An 18,614-nucleotide genomic window follows, 5' to 3' on the forward strand; every position below is an offset into this window, starting at 1 on the left:
TATGAGATATCCAATCCCCTTAGTGACATTCACTATAAAATTAGACAATTTTGTGCTTATCATGTCCATAATTCCAACCTTTTCATTGTAAAAATTGTGGTTGCCAGCATTTTCCTCCCCAGCTATCACCAGCAACCTATCTACAAGTTTCCTGACATCATCAACCCACACAAATTCTTTGGGCAGGGTGTTGTATTGTTTGATTCCACTGCCAGTCTTAATTTGTGACCATATGGGCTTGATTAAATTATTGTATTTTGCCCCACTGCTAGACTTGACTCTTTTTTGTGTGGGATCATTGTTCTGGTATAGAGCATCTGATTTTATTAATATTTCTTTGTAGTGCTCATAATCTTGATCTGTATAGCTGCCAGGTCTCTTCCTAGTCATCAGTTCCCACAATCCAGGTGTGCCGGGATATTTAACAAAACCACCTCTTTCTCCAAGATGAGATTCTGAATAAACAATTATATCATCTCCCATAAATGTTACTCTGAAATTGCCAATTCTATGTATGATACTGCCGTCAAGCTCTGTGTCAGCATATAAGCCAAACACCTCATCTTTGTTGTCTTTAGGTGTGGTTAAATATTTTTGAGCAAGAAGACCCAATTCAATAGGATCCTGAGTAGCTTCAATTCTTCGAGGAGCAACAGGACTAGGTGTATGAATACTGGAAAGTGGGGTGAATGGATAATCTAAAATGTTCCTAGCAGCTACAGGTACAAGCTCCGTGATCAAATCTTGATTCTGCTCTGTAACAGTTTTGATATTCTTACCTAAATTATTAATAGCATCAATTACAGGCTGTTCTGTTTGCTTGTGTTTTTCATAAATTCCTCGGTTCTCTGATTTCCATCCCTTAAATCTTTTTACAAGATAATCTCTTAACTTAAGATCATCAATAATTGGCCTTTTCATGGTTATTTATATACGTCTCAACGTCTAGAAAATCGTTGATTTTATTTCTGTATTTGCCACTATTGGGTGTTCTTGTCATATCAATTGTAACAAACCCATAACTGTCTTGATTCCAGCACCTGCTGCAAAACTTAGAAAAATCATTGTAGCTCAAGTCCCCACCTACATATTCATCATGTATGTGTTTGAGGTTGGTATGATCTTGATGAAACACACATATAAAATTGCTGTTGTCTCGGATCAGCTGCTTGGGTATTTTTGAAAAAGTCTGTGCCAGGTAGAAACAATCAATGTTTTTGTGTCGCCCCTGTGTAAAGAAATTTCTAACCTTGTTTTGATTATCCAGTATAATGTCATCAAACACAACAACAGTATTATCGAGACATTCGTGAAGTGGCTTAACATCTGGTTCAAAAGTGGCAATATCCAATCCATCATATAGCTTCATCAGCTGCTGATATTTTAATTGTTCCAAGCTCTTAGAGAAGATATACAAGTGCCTGTTTTTCCAGTCTAACCAGTTGGGTGCCAATAAAAAATTATCAATCATTAGTGTAGTTTTACCACAAGCAGATGGCCCAACAATAAGACACCTAATATTATCAGGCAGCAAGTTGCCATTTCTCTTATTCTGTTGTTCAGGTTCTGGCAGCCTTTTTATAACATCCCAGGTGCTCATATTATCACTTTGTTTGCATCGATCCAGCTGTTTTCCGGATGACCCAGCCATTTGACAAATAACTTGTTGCCTTTTCTGCGGATGATTTTTTCTATGAGATATGTGTCAGGCTGTTTAGTTTTGCTGAGTTCTTGTTCATAGAATCTGCCTTTGAGAATTTCTCCTCGGTGATCTTTTATTATATATGTATTAAGGGTCCCGGTTTTAACTTGAACCACTGTAAATAATTCGGTGCTCCAGTTTCTTGTAAAGCCTCTTTTGAATAAGTGCTTATATTTGCTGATTCTTACTTGATCACCCACCCTGTATTTGGCCTTTCTTGTTGTTGGCTGGTATCTAGGATAATAAACAGTACTGATCAATTTTTGCTCATCAGATGAAGTTACTTCAGAGGGTTTCATGTTGATTGTAGAATGGACAGAATTGTTATATTTATGTAGAAGTTCTGGAAGAATATTAATCCATTTATAATTACCTTGGAGGGTAAATTGTTTATACATAAGATTTTTTAAGGTTCTGTTGAATCTCTCTACAATTGAGGCCTTGAGATCACTGTAACTCGAGTAATGTTTTATTGCCTGGCTTTTAATAAATTGTTGAAACACTGAATTATAAAATTCTTTGCCATTATCTGTTTGCAAATAGCGCGGTGATCTTCCACTCTGATTGATGATTGTCCCGATGGCTTCTGTAACACATTTTCCAGTCTTGGATTTGAGTGGCACAGCCCAGGCAAATTTTGAAAATGTATCTATTACAGTGAGTAGATACTTGTAGCCCTTGTTGATTTTGTCTAAGTTTTTCAACTGTCCACTTGACAACTCAATCAAGTCGCTCTGCCATAAATCATCTATGCCCTTTGTGACTACTGGGAGTCTCTTAAAATAATGTCTGGCTTGTCTGTGTAATTCATCAACGATAATTTGTCTAGACATGGTACGAAAACAAGAATATTGCAACTATGGGGTGTTCAGCAGCTGATACTACAGGATTTTCTAAATATAATTTGTCCCCTATTTGTATTTTAAATTCCAGAGAGCCATCATCTTCAGTATAGGCTGTTTCTAATGTATTGGGGTCTGTAAAATCCTCTAATTCTACACTGGTGATTTTCACTTTGTTTTCAGCATTTGTTATTGATAAGGTGGGGTAGTGGTGTGCCTGTGGCTGATGCCAATATTTGATCTTGATTGGTCTCAATGTGCCCCCAACAAAAAACTGGTAATAAAATTGTGCAGGGGACAGCATATATATTTTGCCACCTGGTGTAAATGGAGAATCATATTCTTTGTTGGGGATGCTGTACAATTCAAGAATTACTGTATGTTTTGGATTCTCGATTATGCCTGTTATTTCCTTTTCTGCTGTAAGCAATCTGCTTGTTACAGATTCAAGGTGCTCATTGATCGTTCTAACAACATCATCATGGCCTGGCTTGATTTTTATGTCCACAATAAGTTTCTTGTATTGTTGCACAATCTCTTGAAGCTGGGTGGCAAAAACAGACAGAGCATTTGCTTGATTGGATTCCATGGTCCCTAGCTGTTGCTTGATATTAGCTACAATTTGTTGCAAATTTTCAACAACTGCCAATTTTGAATTTTGAGCAGTAAGATCATGGACCTGTCTTCTGATATCCTCAAACAGGGCATGCAGTTCATTAATATGTTGATTGGTTGGTAGAGTGGCCACTGTCTGAGTGAGATGTTTGATCTCTGTCTGGATATTCTTGATATCTTCTGATTTCAATATCCTATTCACTGCCCTCTTAATATTTTTAAGTTCCTGTGATGTGGGAAGATTTGATACTGTATTTTGCAAATATTCAAGTGCCAATTTCACATTGTTTAATTCAGATGCATCAGCCACATTTTGCATAGCATTTTGGAGCAGGGCTATATCTGCTTGAGAGGGTGTTGATTGTTGTAAAATTTCAAGCTTTGTTTGGATATCATCGATCAAGTGATGAAAATGAGATAGTTCAGATTCAGTGTTGAGGTTTTCAAGCTTTGTGATTTGGTGCTGGACACTGACAAGTGTATCTACAATCCCAGGCAGGCGAGATTCTTGTACATTTGCCAAATCACTTTGCACTGCTGCTATTGTACCTTCAAGATGGGTTATGGTACTTTGAATTTTTCCAAAATCTTCATATGTTTCGAGTTGCAGCTTAATGTTTGCAACACTCCGAGTTATTGCATTCAAAGCATCAGAAGATGGCAAATTGTTCATAAAATTTTCAAGTGTCTCAATTTTTTCTTTAACCTCGGCTATGGCATTGTTCAGGGGGTCCAGATTAGGTATCTGGAGTGACTGAATCTGTTCTTTTAGAGTGGAAATGACTAGATCAAAATCTTCTTGTGATTTTATGCTTTTGACAATTGTTTGGAGCTGTGCCTGGACATTATTTATCTGCTCTTCCAATTGCTGTTTCAATTGCTCAGAGTTGGTGGCCTGGGTCTTAAATTTGGCTTGAAGAGCTGCTACAGCTTCTTCTAAACTTTGAAAATTATCCAATGTTGCCAGGTCAGTATATTTCTGAAGCAGCACTTTGAGTTCGGAATCAATTTTAAGAAGAGGGTCCATGCATTGTGATTGTAAATTTGTAATTTCTAATTGAAGACTGGCATTGAGTGTGGTTTGCAAAGCTTGTAAATCACTTCTTAATTTCTTGACTCTGACATCAAGCATCAGAATCTCATCACTGTGATCTTCATGTCTTGTATGGCCAAATATATCATTAGGCATTTTTGTTTTAATGGTTATTTATTATAGAGTATCTGATTCTTAATTCTATAAAAAAGGGTATGAGCTTGTCATATGATCCAGGGACCTCAATATATAAGCAGTCACCAGCAGAAACAGTATATACAGTGCCAGAAACCATGTTTGAGTGCTTAATTCTGTAAATATTTCTCCCTACTGAAATCTTGACATCACCCTCAGGGGTTGTAATAAATTGCAATTGCCCACCTACAGGTAATTGGTAATGATTTAAATTATTGTTAAATATGTACAATATTTTGCCTGTTTCTTCATCATTATCTGTAAGTATGCTGTTCAGATGAATAATTAACAAGCCACTCAGTTTAGACAGCATATCAGGAGAGGGTTGTGGTGTCGGCAGGTCCATAATAGCCTGTTTTTTGAACCCAAATAAGTTCATAGGCATGTTTATTTATTTCAAATCATGCTCTGTAATTGGGCATTGATTCCCATTTTTCAAATCACAATGCCCCCAAGGTAAAGTATGTATGCCACATGATAAAATGCATCTCTTATCATCATGTGGGTCCAGGGCCACTTTTCTTACAATATTTGTAGTCAGCAAGTGATTCTCACTCTGAATTCTATTTTCTGATGTTCTGATTGAATTCTGGGATTTGATGCAATTTTCATAATCTTCAAATTGGAGATCTTTTTCAACAGTCACTCTGCCAATGCCCTTGGCCTTTTTGGCAATAGCACCACTACATGTTTCAAAACTGTACATCTTGGCACTTAACCCAGCAAATTTCACAATAACATCACCAAGTGTCTCATCTTTTAACATGCCGGGTACTTTTTTGTTGTGGTGGTGTTCAATTTTTGAATGCTCACTGGTATCAAAATATTTAAACAATTCAGGCTGTGACATATCTTGATAAACATCTTCTGTTTGAATATCAAGAATAAAACTATCCGTGTCCATGTACAATAATTTTACACGATCACCATAAAAAGGTTTCAGCACATCATAATACAATATTAACATATGTAATTTGGACAATTCCAATATCACAGCCCCTACATAAATAGGTTTATCAAACTTAATCTTTGTTTTCATCATGTTGAAAAGTGCCATGTACTCATCATAAATTCTTCTGTAATTGAAGTTGGGCTTTGCAACCAATTTTTTGCTCCGGCTGGGGTCAGTAATTATTTTAACATCGGTATGTTTCCTGACATTTTCAATTGTTTTGCCATACACTGAATTCACCATCAATTTAAACAAGCCCTTATCAAATTGGCTCTTTGCAGATGTTCGAAGCTCCGTATTTGTATCAATGTATGGTTTCAACCATTCTGAGTGCCTGAACCTCAAAACTTTTCCAACTTTGGTCACTTGAACACCATGTTTCATCAGGAACTGGAGGTTTTTGTAATGTGCGACATATCGCTGTTTCGGATCCAGAGTCGTCATGAGCTTCTTCTGTTTAGAGCCAGGTGAGCACTGAACCTCGGGAATTGGGGACAGATCAGAAAATTTATTGTGCAAATGATCTGGAATTATCAGATCAACCTCTATGAATAGGCCATATTCACTGTCATCATAATTCTTAAGATCTTCAATATTGAAATTTTCAACCCATTCAAGCTCTGCATATGGCAGTTTTTGCATCATGGCGTGACCATAGAGGTTGTTCGCATCTACATACAGTATATAATTTGATGGCCGTGCTGGATCATAATCAGGCATATGCTTGTTATTTGCTCTGGCATATCTCTGAGAACATTGCACCATCCCTCCTCTTATACATTTCTCCATAAACAGATACATATCTTGATCGTGGATCAGATCCAATTGCATTTTGGTGTTCAAAAACATTGCAGACCATGCTAGGCCCGGGGCACTGAAAAAATACACTGGGTCCAGTCTATAATTTTGCATGGAAGATTTTCTGAATACCTGTATTACATCAGCTAAGAGGGTAACATCAAGTTTTAAATATGCCATGTGATAATCACCAAATGTCTTGCATTTTAAATTGTTCCACATCAACTGAGCATGGTGATAATCTTCATCAGTGATTCCAGATCCTCTGATTTTGCTATAAAATGCTTCTTGTGGTGGCAGAGAACACTCATCAAATTTAGAAAAATCTGTAACATAGTCATATGGATATACACCCTTCCGCCTAATTAATTTCAGGTCCTGATTTGGAAACAATGCACGTGTGATTTTGAATTGTTCATCAGATAATTGAGAGGCCAGTGTGGCCAGGCCAGCAGATAAAAATCTGTAAGAATCAAGAAATCTTATGTGAATAGGAACACCATCAACTTTAATTATCTTGCTAATAGATATATATTTTTCATCATTTTCAGCTAAAATATTTAAATTCTGTTTGTCAAACCCCTCGTACCTGATCAGATGATGGAAATCATAATTGGATGCTCCATGGCAAAATATGGGGACAAATCTTGGTCTCTTGATCTTAATATTACAGCTATTACACAGGGCCTGTTTATATCGACCATCTGTATGAGAATGGTGTTTCACCTTGATAATTGTATCTGAAAATTCAGAATCACATACCGGGCATTTTTCTGCATTGTTGAAATCTTCAATCTGTTTCTCTGTTAAAGGCAACATAGGCTTTGATTTTAATAAGATGTTAGATGCTATGTCACGGCACTCATTTTCTATTCTATGTGCAAATATTTTGATGGCATCTGGTCCCATGTATGAGTATGGCTCACTAGCTACACCATCCTGTACAACTGTATAACAAAAGCTGGAAGGTTCATGTAACTGGTATGGTGTAGTTGAAGATTCTTCGGGATCTGGATTGCAGAATGCAAGAGGTTTGAGGTTCGATTCGAAATCACAGACAATATATGCTGGGTGTTCCAACAAGGCTTCATACTTTTTGAATTTTGCTTTTTCACTTGGATTGGGCATCACCATATGAACAGGTTTATGGTTGCCACAGTATTTCAGATGCTCAATTAACTTGTTTTTAGCAATTTCTGCACTCTCTTCCCGAACCCCTTTCACCATTTTTTGACCATCAAATACAGTTAAACATCTTCTGCACAACTTAAGTATGAGTTTTGTCTAGTTGTGTTCTCACTAAAGCTTCAAGATTATGTATCAGAGTGTAATGATATGTACCATCCTTTTCAATTAAGAGCAGATCAATCGGAATTGCAGAATCATCATCAAATGTACTGATTCTGAGAGGATCTATCAAGCAATTGCCAGTAGAACAAGTAAATACATTAATAGATAATTGTTTGCCATTGATGTGCCTGGCCCTTTTTTCAAATTTATCAATATTCTGAACAGACATTGGATATTCTAAACCCTCCATTGCATCGTCAAAAATATGTTCATGCTGTTTGTAATAACTTATTCTCTGAGGATTCCTTGAAACTGGATACAAAGCAGCTAATATACACCACAGAAAACATTTCTGGTCGGTATTTTCTATATTGACCACGGCTCTTCTGTTTTTAATATTAGCAGGTAATGGCACATAAGTGGAACCTTGTAATGGGCTGAATTCAGAAATATTAACATATAACTTGTGTGATGAACCGCATAGGCTCCATCCTGACTCTTTTGCCGCAAATTCAGAGTGTTTAATGTTCAATTGATCTATCAGCCTGCTTATTATTTTGTCTGAATTTGTATTTGAATATACAGGTACAGTTTCTGTTAAGTGGGGATGTGTAAATTTTGTGCCATTTGGCTTCTTATATTGTATAAACAATTTGAGGGACAGCTTATAAGAGCCATTTTGTACATTTAGAATTGCCTGCACTTTAGGATTTACACTGTTCAAGAAATTCTCAATGCCACATCTTGGCTCTGATACAAACCGGTGATCCCTTAATTGGCCGTTAAAACTGCTACGGATAGGTTCATAGCGTGGCTGTTTTGCTGCTCTGGCATTAAGAGGTGCTTCGTGCCTTCTTTTCAGACCAGATGTAGATGGTTGAGAGGGCAATGCAGAGCAAGTATCTTTATGTGTATATGTGAAGTATTGCATGCTGTATTTTCTATGGCATTTGGGGCAAATTATTGTGGGAGTTCTGTATTTGCCCGGGTTACAAATCTTTTGGTGCTTGGCCCAATTGGGGCTGGATATATTTTTATTGCACTGGTCGCAATATTTTTGATTCGGCATTTTTGCTGTTGTTTATTATATACAATTTCCGGGGATTCAATTCAAAACTTTATACTGAATAAAAAATATCAGTTGGGGTTCAGCACTGTACTTTGTGTGTGTGTATGTATATATGTGTGTATACACTTAATATTTTTGGCTTTGGTATTTATATACAATTTCTTGGGATTCAAATCAAAACTTTATGCTGGATCAGTTGAGTTCAACACTGTGCTTTGTGTGTGTGTATATGTGTATTAATATTTTTGGCTTTGGTATTTATATACAATTTCTTGGGGTTCAAATCAAAACTTTATACTGGATCAGTTGAGTTCAGTGCAGACAAAAAAACTGCATAGCTCTATGTCAATTAGTTCTTGAGTTTTGTATTTAGGAACCACTTTGGCCCCCCTGCCAAAAATTGGCTTTTATTGCATCAGTGTATATTGTCTCTATGACCTTACTTGGGTTATTCCAGTGCAGACAAAAAAAACTGCATAGCTCTATGTCAATTAGTTCTTGAGATATTAATTATTTTGTATTTAGGAACCACTTTGGCCCCCCTGCCAAAAATTGGCTTTTATTGCATCAGTGTATATTGTCTCTATGACCTTACTTGGGTTATTCCGCCAAATTATATGCTTCAAGTCTCCTATACTTTGGTGGAGCCTGTTCAGGTTCTATCCCCCACTTGTGGGTTCCACTGCCGATCCAGCAATGGTGAAGAATCTGCACTGTGCCCTGGCTTTTATAGTTTTGTCGGACCAATCAAAACCTTGCTTGCTTTAGCCAATCAGAAAACACCACATCAGCACATTATGTCATAACCATTTAATCAATTAATATTGCACAACATGATGCAATAGAAGTGTGCCGGGAAGTAAATATGTATGGATGTGGGTGGGTGGGTGTGGGTGTGGGTAGGGGTGGGTGGGTGTGGGTGGGTGGGTGTGGGTGGGGGTGGGGGTGCATCTTGGCTTAGTTTTAAGTGCTGTGTTCAAAATAAAAATATAATGGCTGGTAGCTGTATCCAAGCCCTATTATAATTTTTGTTTCTGCATTCTGTCACTAATTTTGATCCTAGGCCAGTAATATTTTATGGGGTGACTCTGCATGTTCCCCAGAGCAACATACTCAAATTTTGAAAAAATCGATTATTTTATTTTTGCAATTTTCACTAATTTTGATCCTAGGCCAGTAATATTTTATGGGGTGACTCTGCATGTTCCCCAGAGCAACATACTCAAATTTTGAAAAAATCGATAATTTTTTGGATTTTGATTATCTCTGGAACCATGAATCCTAGAGACATGGGGTTTGTTGCTTTGGCCTGGGCATGGCAAGATGCAACTTTTTGATCTCTATAATTTTTCAAAAATCTCTTGTTGTTCTCTAGATCTTAAATAACTTGCCTATTTTTCAAGATAGGTGCATGGGGGTTGCATATTTGAAATCTAGAGGCTGTTTAGAAGTTTTGTTAAAAAATCGATAATTTTTTGAATTTGAGATTTTTCATAAACTATCAGTACTGGAGACTTGAAATTTTGTAGGCATATTCTAGGCATGATTCTCTATATTTTATGTCTCTATAATTTTCCTGATATATGCAATACTTAAGCTGTAAATGCCTAATTTTTATAAATAGAATTTTCTGAAAAGTGTAATATTAACAAAATTTTGAAATCTATACCTGCTAGGGCACTATAGCAGTCACTATACTTAAGATATCAAAAAATATCAAAAAGGGCATATTTTTAACAAATTTATGGACAACAATCTCACAGAAGTGCCTTTTGTAAGTATAGGCAAATCAATCTGAGGGGGGTCATACTTTCCGAAATATTCCCGAGGGCATTTTTACAAAAATCTTGAATTAGACAAGATTCCACACTTGAGCAAAAAGCTCATATGCTCATGTTCAGCTTGTTTTAAGTATAGCAAATCTGCTTGAGGGGGGGTTCATACTTTCGTGAGTTTATAGTACCGTAAATACAACTACTTATATATATTCTATTGTTTCGGCTGATATAATAGCAAATATATATATATAGCTATTTTGAAATTCTAAAACTTTCAGGCATACTTATTTTTACATGCAAACATACATCATAAAAAATTACACAATCGTATTTTTTTTTCCATACACACATTTTTTATTTTCAGAAAACAAAGTTATTTTCGATTTTTTTTTAAATCAAACAATAAACATTATTTGTGTTTATAGTATTTGTCGGGCAATAGCAGATAAAACAAGAATGGGTTTTCTACGACCCCTAGTTTACGAGTTACAAAACAACTTAGAAATCACATCTTGAAATTTAAATTTAAAATAACTCGAAAACAGTAAGCACTAATCATTATGTTTCCAATAGGTTGTAGAGTACATTCAATTTTTTATCAAATGTCATTAAAATTTTCGAAATAGGGTAAAAACTAAGCCAGCAAATCAAGTTTCTCAAAAAATAAAAAAAATTGTCTATATTTTCGAAACTTGAGGGGGTGGAATCGATTTTATTTGCTAGTCGTATAGTTTTCGTCAAATCCTATCCAACAAACCTAAAATCATCATCCTAGGTCAATTAGGAACCAAGAAAATCAATGTCTTGGAAAACATCTTAAGACAAATATCTTAAGAAAATTTTCTTGACAGACCGGAAGTAACATCTTGACAGACCGGAAGTCGACTTTCTTAAAGATTAAGACAAATATCTTAAGATGTTTTTCCAAGATATTGATTTTCTTGGTTCCTATGGGGCCTAGAACCACGCAACTTTGGATTATGTATATACCGTTGTTTTTTCCTACATATTCACTAGGGCTCGAAAGTGCGGTGGTTGTGTTGTTGCCTTGTAATCAAGAGGTCCTAGGTTCGAACCCGATAAAAGTACATAGTGGTTCGGATCCTACTTTTAAAAAACTGTAGGCCTAGTCCCGATTAGTTTTACTGTGCATATGTGAATATAGGAAAATACAATGCAAAATCAGCAATGTGTGATGTGGTCTGCACCAAATATTTTAATTTTATATGTATATTTAAGTTTCATGCATAAACATGGCAGTCTTCCTATATGCTTTTATGGTATGGTGCTATGCACAGAGGAGCACTTTATTTAAGCATATTTAACTTCTCTTTCCATCTCTCAATCTATTCATATTTGACACGGTCATTGCAAGTCGGCCATTTTGCTTACGTAGCAATTAGGCTTAAAAAAACTTTGACATACTCATTGCAAGTCGGCCATTTTGTTTACGTAACAATTACGTTAAAAAACTTTAAACCACATTATTGTTATTTTTTTGTGAATGCTTGTTGTGATAAAAAAAACATAATTAGATATATTTTATTTAATTTTATGTTTAATATCTTTTCTGTGTATAAAACTAAATAATAATAAAATTCGAAACACTATGTACCTCCACTAAATATCAAACGCACAAAAAAAAAACAGGCTAGCACACGCAAAATTATACTGGTCTGCCAGACGCCAGAGCCTCGTTACTCTGCAGTCCAGGGTGTACTACGTGGAAGTGAGGTTAACTGTTGGGCGTCTTACCAGAAAGTCGTCCTCTTACACCCCGCATATTGCTATTTTGCATATGCTTGGTGTATATAGTAATATGTAATAAATATATATATAAAAAAAGCAAGAAAAAAAGAAGAGAGATACATGCAACACACTTAAAACTTGTATACTTTCTCTCTCTTCTTTTTTTCTTGCTTTGCGAGTATATATTCCTTCCACAATATGTTTAAGAATTGTTTGGCTTTTGTAGAGAGTTTTACCTTTTATCTACAATTCCTTTACATTTGTTTGGCTATTACAGAATCAACTCACAGAAGCAACACTACCTATTTATATAACACAAAGCCAACTCATGCAAGCTAACAAACAAATTTACTCACGTTAGTTAATTTCAATCACAATCACAATGTTCTTCTTGCAGCTCACAATGTTCTCCTTGCAGCTCACAGAGTAGAATGATGCTTTATTAGTCAGAATAGAGGAAGCTCGCTTGTGTGATCTCCCGTTACATGTCCGCCTCCCGCCCCACTTCCCCTAGTTGTTATAAAATGGCGACGGAAGCGTGTACATGTCTCTCTTCTCCCCGTCTCTTTTTTTTTGGTTTATGAATAGAAGCAGGAAACTTGGTTCTGGCGGCATCAGTGATGGGTAATGTGAAAGTCTGTGACGGTCTAATGTTAATGCCCTCGAGCTTCTAGTTTTATTAGTCGAGGAGTAATATGTAGGTTAACAACGTGGACTAGTAGAAATCCGCTCTGTCAGCATGAAATTCCATCATTATTGTTAGCTTTTAAAAAAACAGGAAGTACATCCGCCACTGTGAATAGCCAGAAATGCTGCCCCTCCCAGTCATCCATCTCTCTTACAATAGCGTGTGTGTGTTGGCAACTCTCTCTAGTTGCAGGTTTTTTTTTAGTTAACTCGTAATCCCCGTCAAAAACTACAGTAACATTATAATGTCATATTGCACAGAAGAGGGAGGACATCGCTCACCACTGTTGCCAGCCATAAATCTCTCTCTCTCTTCATCTTACAGCAAAGTTGGCATCTCTATTTTTTTTTAGTTGTAAGTAAATTGCCAACACACTCTAGTTAATAATGCTACATATTATACGCACACACGCACACACATACTATATTACCATCCACCCATCTCTCTCTTTTTTTACGGCAGTGCGTGTTTGTTGCCGGCTCTCCTTGTTTAGTGTGTGTAGGTTGGCAAAAATTGCTTTATGCACTGTAAGGCAAGCCTCAAGCAAAGTTGCCAGCTCCTTTCTTTAGGTTAGGTTAGACCAAGAAAAAAAAGCTGTAGGTAGGTGTTGGCAGCTGTCGGTTGTTTAACTCTTCCCTCTCTCTCTCCTCTCTCTTTTTTGTAAAAGGCTATGGCAAAAGTACCAGTAGGTTGGCAACCTTGCTTTATGCACTGTAAGGCAAGCCTCAAGCAAGGTTGCCAGCTTCTTGCTTTATGCACTGTAAGGCAAGTCTCAAGCAAGGTTGCCAGCTTCTTGTTTTAGGCTAGGTTAGACCCAAAAAAAACCTTGGTGATTTTTTCGAGTAAGATGTTGGCAACACTGCGAGAAAATTGGCAGCGCTGTCGGTTGTTTAACTCTTCCCCCTCTCTCTCTCCTCTCTCTTTTTTTTGTAAAAAGCTATGGCAAAAATACCAGTAGGTTGGCAAAAATTGCTTTATGCACTGTAAGGCAAGCCTCAAGCAAGGTTGCCAGCTCCTTGCTTTAGGTTAGGTTAGACCAAGAAAAAAAAGCTGTAGGTAGGTGTTGGCAGCTGCCGGTTGTTTAACTCTTCCCTCTCTCTCTCCTCTCTCTTTTTTGTAAAAGGCTATGGCAAAAATACCAGTAGGTTGGCAACTTTGCTTTATGCACTGTAAGGCAAGCCTCAAGCAAGGTTGCCAGCTTCTTGTTTTAGGCTAGGTTAGACCCAAAAAAGAACCTTGGTGATTTTTTCGAGTAAGGTGTTGGCAACACTGCGAGAAAATGGGGCTTATGCCTTACGAGAGAAATCCATTAAGGCAAGTCTCAAGCAAGGTTGCCAGCTTCTTGTTTTAGGCTAGGTTAGACCCAAAAAAAAACCTTGGTGATTTTTTCGAGTAAGGAGCTGGCAACACTGCCAGAAAATGGGGCTCATGCCTTACGAGAGAAATCCATTAAGGCGAACCCCACCGAGCCCCATTTTCGGTTGGTGAACTCTCCAACCTGCACTACTTTTTTGGCTTCCGCAAACAGATCAACATGGAGACTGCACCGCCAAATTTCAATAACCTCTTACCTTCCGTATTATCTAAACTCAATGGTTTACTGATTGTTCATCTCAACAGCATTTGGACGAAACTGAATGACGATGTGGGCAAGATGTTTTATGTTTTTAATAACAATTTACATTTCTACGAAATTCCGATCGACGGGAAACTTCAAATCACCGTGAATCCGGAAAACGCAGGCGAAATCAAAATTTCTACCGGCAAGAATATTTTTCGAATCAAGCACGACAAGATGCTTTCTAACATTACGTACGATGTTTCTGCAGGAGATTATCTTTACATGGAACTTCTCGGAGATTACGACAAACTCATTCCTCTCTTTGTAGAATTACGAATCGTCTATCCTATTATAAATAACCGTTAACCAAAAATGCCTAACGACATTTTCGGCAACACCAAGCGTGTAGACCACGCAGAAGAGATTCTCATGTTGGACATTCGAGTTAAGAAGTTGAGGACCGATTTGATTGCTTTGCAGGAGACCTTAAACAAAAGTTTAGAGTCGGAAATCGCTACGCTCCAAACGCAATGTCTCGACCCCATTCTGAAAATCGATTCCGAACTGAAGACGCTGATAAAAAATTATGTCGACGTACCTTCTTACGACAACGTTCAAAATATACAGTTGAGCGTGGATTCGCTTCAAAATGATTTGGCCAAATTACAGCAATTTCAATCGAAAAATGAAGATTTGGAAAAATTGAAACTCGAAATCGAAGAACGAACTTCCGCAATAGAAAAGAATTTCTCTGAACTTCAAACCGTCGTGAACGATATAGACGCAGAACGCTTGCATGTCGTTGTTTCCAAATTACAAGAAGAATTCACCAGCACGTTGGAAGAAATTAAATCCAAGTTGCAGACTTTGGAAGATACAATGACGAACCTACCATCGTCGGACGAACTGCAGGTCATCGGTAAAAGCGTCGCGAACATAAAAATTCAATTGGAGGCCTATCAAGATTTCGAACACATTCAAACCACCATCGCCACGCTTCAGGCGTCCTTGGAATTGATCAACGAAGAAATTAAAAATATTCACGCTGAAGCGAGAGCGTTGACGAGCATTCAAGACACGTTAAGCACGGTTCAGCAGAAGATCGAATATTTAGAAAATTTAAACGTCGAAACGAATCTCGCTCATTTTCATCACGTACTCGACAACATACAGGGTGACTTGGAATCGTTACGGACGAGCGTGCCTTCGAGCGAAGATTTGGAAAAATTGAAAACGGCGGTGACGGCACTATCCGATTCGAACGACATCAAAAGTTCATTGAGCGATCTCGAGAGTAGGGTGGCCAATCTCCCCACCTCCAAAGAATTGCACGCTTTGAAAAGAAACATATCTCGAATGCTGAAACGACTAGAAACGGAAACGGCGAACGTGGAACAGATTCGAGACGAAATTAGTTCGCTGGTGTCGACGCTGCCCACTTCGCAGAGCGTCGCCGACCTTCACACGCAGTTTACAGAGATGCGAAGGATCGTGAACGATCTTACCGAGAAGAGCTCGAAATTGAATCAAGTCGAGAACCTTCAGAACATTGTCGTCAACATCAGAGATCAAGTTGGAGTGCTGGAATCCACGCAGGAATCGACGCTGGCCTCTTTCGGTGCCAAGTTGCAAGAACTCAACGAAAACTACAAGCAGTTGAACGTGGAAGTGAAAATCAAACCGTCGTTTTCTGCCGTAACGGATGCCATAATCGAGCATTTGCTGCCCATCGAAAATAAACTCGGACAAGTTCACAGTAATCTCGTCACCTTCGACACTAAATTCGCCAAATTGTTCACCTTGCAAGCCATCGAAATCAACAGCGTTCCCAATCAACAGAGAATCTCCACGTTCGTCGAAGGTAACAAACTGTACATGTTGCATCCTTATCATCCGTACTACAAGTTTCTCCTCGATGGCACGATTCAGATAAACGAATTTTCGTACTGGTCTCATATCAGAAAAGCTAGCGTTCCTACCATGACTTTGATATCGAATCGTGGTGTCCAGAAAGCAGGAAACATTCCTCTGGCACGTTGGAACGAAACGCGCAACATATATGAAATACACGAAGACGAAGATCTTACCGTTTTCGACGTGAGTGCCGGCGATAAGCTGATCATTCAAAACACGAGCGAAGTGCCACCCTCTTTGAATCCCATCACGCTTGTGCTTCTCTTGAAACGTAATCTCTAAAAAAATGTCTAGGCAAGCCATCGTCGAAGAATTGCATAAACCTGCACGCCGTAACTACGAACGTTTGGCTGTGGTAACCAAGGGCATCGACGACCTCTGGCAAAGCGACCTCGTGGAGATGAGTAGCGGCAATTTGAAAAACGTACATAAATTGAACAAGGGCAACAAGTACCTCCTCACCGTCATAGACACATTTTCGAAATTCGCATGGGCTCTACCTTTGAAGGCGAAAACGGGAACATGCGTCACGGAAGCATTCAAATTAATTTTTCGCGAAAGCGGCGGCAGACAACCACGGTTTCTGCGAACGGACAACGGTAAAGAATTTTACAACGCCGTATTCCAAAAGTTTATTCAAAAACACAAGATTCAACATTATTCGACCTTCAGTCACATCAAAGCCAGCATCGTGGAAAGATTCAATCGAACCTTGAAAACACACATGTGGAAACGATTCACGCTTCGGGGAAATTACAAATGGGTCGACATGCTGCCGGAACTCGTCGACACCTATAATGATACGGTACACAGAACAATAGGCATGAAGCCAGCCGACGTTACCAAGTCCGACGAGCAGCGTTTAATTTCTACAGTTTACTGTCCAAAGTACACACCCACGACAAAAAGAGCTAAATACAAAATTGGAGACCAGGTGAGGATCAGCAAATTCAAACGCACCTTCGAGAAGGGATTCACAAAAAATTGGAGCACGGAACTTTTTACGGTGGTTCGAGTTCTACCCGGAAACCGACACACGTATATAATAAAAGATAGTAGCGGCGAAATTTTGAAAGGAAGATTTTACGAAGAGGAACTCTCTAAAACGAAACACCCCGACACGTACCTCATCGAGAAAGTATTGCGTAGGAAAGGTGACAAACTGTTTGTCAAATGGCTGGGACTTCCGGAAAAGAGTTGGATCGACGCGAACGAAGTGATCTTGTGAGTACGTGGAACGTGGTGAAGCGTCTACCGGATCCGGAAAGTCAAACGAGAAAAAAAAAGAACGGCGAGTTGCTTCCCGACAGCATCCGCTGTCTGATCGTAGGTCCTTCGGGGTGTGGGAAAACGACACTGCTCGTGGACAATTTTCTCCTCGCACCGAATTGGTTAGATTGGAAGAACAGGCACCTGTACGTGTTCTCGAAAAGTTTGGAGCAATCCAAATACCAGCAACTGATCAAACTGTACGATGGTCTGGACATTGCAACGTTCGCCTCGGAAATAAAACCACTCGACGATTGTCGTGAAAATTCAGTCGTTGTGTTCCACGACGCCATCCTGGAAAATCAAAATGAAATTCGCAACTTTTTCACGCAAGGTCGTCACAAAGAAATGGATTGCTTTTACCTAGCTCAAACGTTTTCCAAAATTTCAAAACAGTTAGTACGCTACAACGCTAATTTCATATGTTTGTTTCGTCAAGATCACACCAACCTCAAGCACGCGTACGATGACTACGTAGGCGGAGACATGAACTACAATCAATTTTCGGAACGCTGCTCTTCTTGCTGGAACGGTGACGATTTCGGATTCGCGACGATCGACATGACGAGGAAACCCAACGACGGAAAATACAGAAACAAAATCAACGACTTTCTAAACGTTGCAACGTTGTGAGAAACGACGTGTATAAATAACGTTATGACGAAACGAAAAATCGAAGACGAAAATCTGAAGCTTCGCGATTACCTCACGAAACGCTTCAAAGGTTGGAGATCCGAGAATCGCGGATTCTACGAAGAGAAGAAACGTCAGGATCAACCCGTGATCGATGCCATCAGCGGTCTAGGTAAAGAAATTAAAAGTGTCACGGAACAAAACAAAAATTTGATCAACGAACTCGTACCGCTCGCAGCTAAAAATTACGCCGTACCCACGCCCATTTCGAGCATTCCTTCGACACCGTTCGAACTGAAGGATGCACCGGCACGACGTCGAGCCATAGGCAGCACGTCTTCGGATAAAATCGAGTTGGGACCTTTGGCACGAGACTACCTGAGCACGGGGAAATTCGACAAGGATGAAGTGTTCGGATTGTATCCCAGCATGGAAACCAGCGAAGGCGGTGGTGTGGTGTGGAAGATTGGGAAATCGAAGGTGACCTTCGAAGGCAACGACATTAAAGTCAATTTAGTCGAGAAGG

The sequence above is a fragment of the Lepisma saccharinum genome, chromosome 15 (assembly GCF_977018435.1).
Source record: "Lepisma saccharinum chromosome 15, izLepSacc3.1, whole genome shotgun sequence".
NCBI lineage: Eukaryota > Metazoa > Arthropoda > Insecta > Zygentoma > Lepismatidae > Lepisma > Lepisma saccharinum.